This window comes from Pan paniscus, chromosome 6 (genome assembly GCF_029289425.2).
Source record: "Pan paniscus chromosome 6, NHGRI_mPanPan1-v2.0_pri, whole genome shotgun sequence".
NCBI lineage: Eukaryota > Metazoa > Chordata > Mammalia > Primates > Hominidae > Pan > Pan paniscus.
The window spans coordinates 186924071-186928157 of NC_073255.2; positions in this window are offsets into that span (position 1 = coordinate 186924071).

Genomic DNA, 4087 nt, shown 5'->3' on the forward strand with positions numbered 1-4087 from the left:
CACATTCTCTTTCTGATTTCTATTTTTATGATTTAGGGAAGGAGCATACCTTCATGAAGAGACAATTGAGATGTTTAGATACCTGGACTCAGGCGAGGTTTTTGTATCTTTGGTGCCTGAGGACCTTCATTTAGACTGGGTGACAGCCATTTGTGTGGCAGGTCCCTGACAGCTCAGTTATCTTTCACTCTGGACATCTAAGTATAGCAAGGACAAATAAATGTAACCAGTATTAGAACCAGAAACATGGGAGGAATAAGGTCTGAAAGGCATTTTGTGCTTCTTCCCTGAGCTTCCCTTCTGCTTGAAGGCAGAAACAAATCCCAGTGTGCTACCTATGGCTGAGCAGGTGACACTGGGAGCTGCACAAGGTGGGTGATGTGTGGGCTAAGCAATGTGGCATCCTCTCACAGGCTGGCTCTAACATACCTTGCTGTTTTCCTTCAGGTCCAAGTCTGAACGGGGCGACAATACTGCTGTGTCAGTTTCTCTGAGAAGTACATGCCGAGAAAGAGTTAGGAGCGCAAGAGGTTTATTTATGGGGAAAGCTCATGAAAGACAAAAGAGGGAAGAAGCCAAATTGGGTAGGGAAAGCCTTCAGACTGTCATTTAGACTGGACACTTGCAAGAGAAAAGTGGGGAGGAGCTGAGTTGGGCAGGGAGAGCCTGGCAAAGCCCAGGCCAGCTCAATAGGGAATTCTGGGGCAAAGACAGATCAATAGCCAAGTCCTGCATTGGACAGACACTAGGAGCTCTGCTGTGCTCAGCTTTAGGCTGGGGACTGGCTGGAGAAAGCATGGCTTCAGCTCAGAAGCTCAGGTGGGGCCTGACAGTGTTGCAGCTGGAGCTGAATGGCAAGTTTCTTCTTGAAGTGAAAGCCTTCAAGAGTGGCATCCCTTCCTCATTGCCATAATTGGCGGACATCCTCCATGTCTCACTGAAGACCCTCCTTGAGCTGGAAGTCCAGAACTGATATTCTACTCTCTCAAACATATGTGTCCTACCAAGGCACACTATCATGCTGGCCACCTATTGCTTGTCCTGCCTCTTCAATGTGACATCATTGAGGTAATGTGCTAGTTCTCAATTGGAAACAATTTTGCCCTGTAGAAGACATTTGGCAATTCCTGGAGAAATTTTTTTTTTCTTTTTTTGGAGACGGAGTCTCCTCTGTCACCCAGGCTGGAGCGCAGTGGTGTGATCTGGGGTCACAGCAAGCTCCGCCTCCCAGGTTCATGCTATTCTCCTGCCTCGGGCTGCCGAGTAGCTGGGACAACAGGCGCCCACCACCACGCCTGGCTAATTTTTTTTAAAAATTACTTTTAATAGAGATGGGGTTTCACTGTGTTAGCCAGGATGGTCTTGATCTCCTGACCTCGTGATCTGCCCGCCTTGGCCTCTCAAAGTGCTGGGATTACAGGTGTGAGCCACCACACCCAGCCTCCTGGAGAAATTTTTAGTTGCCACAACAGGGTGTGGGTGCTACTGGCATGTGGTAAATAGAATCCAGGGATGCTACTGAACATCCTAAGATGCACACGACAGTCCCCCACAACAGAGTTATCTGGACCAAAATGTCAGTAGTCCCAAGGCTGAGAGACCCTGATACAGTGGACCAATGTGATAGACTGCAGGATGTACAGATGGTCCAGACCTCTTTTGGTTAGAGAGTGGGAGAGGTAACTTCTAAGGAAATGTTTTTTGCCTATTTACAGTGCCTCTGTTTTGCTAATGCACTAAGAACATGCTTATTTTTCACAAAGCGTCATCCAGCACCCCCAGCCTCCTCTCCTTCCTCAGAGCAATCCTTTTCACTTCATTTCTCTCTTTTCCTGCACTGAGCAAGATTTACTGAAGAACAAGGCTTTTGTGATGAACTTAGCATAAAGAGTAAAAAAAAAAAAAATAGTTTCGTGATTCCATGACGACAGAAAGTCCCATAAAATTTGGCTAAATTTCTGCAAGGGAGTCAGCTAAGTTGCTGACATGATCTGTGAAGCCTGCCAGCAAGCTCACTTCCCTAGAAGAATCCCCAGGCCACTTGGCTATGAGCCTCTTCTCCTCCTCCCTCAAATGAAGCATCCACCTTTTCAGTAAAAACTCTCTCCTTCCTAGCCCATCCTTACATTAGCTTGTTCCATGGGCCCACTGGTCCAGCCTCTACCACTAGCACACGATCATCCTCCCTAGCAGATGAAGGCATCGGCAGGCCCACCTCCCGTTCTCCCATGAGAGGCAGCTTGATGTTCATGAGAAACCTCCGTGGCCTTCACTCTTGCACCTCTGTATTTCTGTGAATACACACAGGATGTGCTCAACAGACTGGTGTAAAATCTAGTTGTGAACAGCATGATCAGCATGATACATTTTCCTCCAGCTACAAACAGTTCCTGTTTATTGCTCTTCACTTCACATCGTCCTCATGTATGCTGGTGGGTGGTAGTGTGGCGGGCTTGGGTTTCCTGACCCACAGATTATAGGGCAGCGTGTAGGCTAGACTAAAAGGGGTCAAGCCAGGGCCAAGGTGTCATGCCTAAAAGACCCTCTGGGAATATATTTGTAATTTGTCCTTCGAAAATCATCAGTAACCTGAAGTTTAAAATGACATCATGTCGACAATAATTATGAATGTTTTCCTAGCTTGCAACCCACCTGCTCTTGCAGCACTATGGGCTGCCAGCAAGTTCCTGTTTCCCTCAATTTATTTCTGAGGTTTCCCAATGGATGAGTTACATTAGCTACCGAAAATTTCTGTCACTTGTCACGTGGTGTTTATCTTGGTTTTACTTTTGTCCTGATCCAAATCCTTCTCCACTGGGTGCTGCTTACTAGGCACTGTTAACTACAAAGCATGCCTTTCAATCCTGTTGGCCACCACAGCTTCAAGTCAACACTGCAAGGTCTACTGGGTATTGGAGCATGCGCTAAACACCTTTGGTCTTTCTTCTATTTGTGTTTTCACTGGGTAATGAGGTTCTCACGGGCACCACCTTTGGCTCCACTGGCTGTTCATCCCTTCCTTCCTGGGTTTCCTATTTTGCAAATGGTGCCATAATCTGTCCAGTTGTCCATGCCAGAAGCCTTGACTCTTTCTTCCAACAAATAACAAAAGAGTTGTGTATTATAAAGCCTTCATATCTCTCTGGAGCATCCACTTTTTTTTTCCTTATCTCTACTCGAGTTATGGTCACCATTGTTTCTGGACTGGATTGTTGCAACTGTTTCTTTGGATTGAACCTGTTTCGAGGCTTGCTTCTCTCAAATTACCTTTCACACTGCAACCATAATGCTATATATTTATAAGACAAATATAATTGTGAGATGATGTCAGTGGGAATAGCAGAATAATGTCTCCAAAAATCTCCACAAAGATAGAGAACACTGTCAAAAAATAGTCAGAATCAACTTTTTTTTTTTTTTTTTTTTTCAGAACTCTGGGTATCAACCCAACGCTTGAAGCAATATTGAGAGTGTTCATTCAAGAAAAATAGTAAGAATAGTGAGTTCTGTCATGTTTCAACTTGCCCCTTTCTCATTACCTCCAACTCTGTGGTAACCTTGAAAACCAAAAAACTAAAATCACTACGAAAACTAGCAGCCTGGAAGCCACTGAAGGGAGCTGAATGGAGTTAGAGCCCCTTAAAAGTCCCATTTCTAGAAAAATGTCATTATTTGACCTGTCTAGTGGTGACCTAGGAGATCCCACTTGCAACTCAGGAATGGAAAACCAAATAGTGTATTTTCTCATTTCTTAGTGGGAGCTAAGCTATGAGGACGCAAAGGCATGAGAATGATATAATGGACTGAGGAACTGGGAGGGGGGCAGATTGGGAGGGGGATGAGGGATAAAAGACGACACTGGGTCCAGTGTACTCTGCTTGGGTGACGGGTGCACTAAAATCTCAGAGATCACCACTAGATAACTTATCCATGTAACCAAAAACCACCTGTACCCCAAAAACCATTGAAATAAAAATTTAAAAAGGAACAAGGTAATGAAAAAGAATAAATATAGTACTAATTTAAAAGAAAGAAAAATCCTGAGATCCTCCCCACTGTTTCTAAGAGTCCTCTTTTTCCTCAGCCT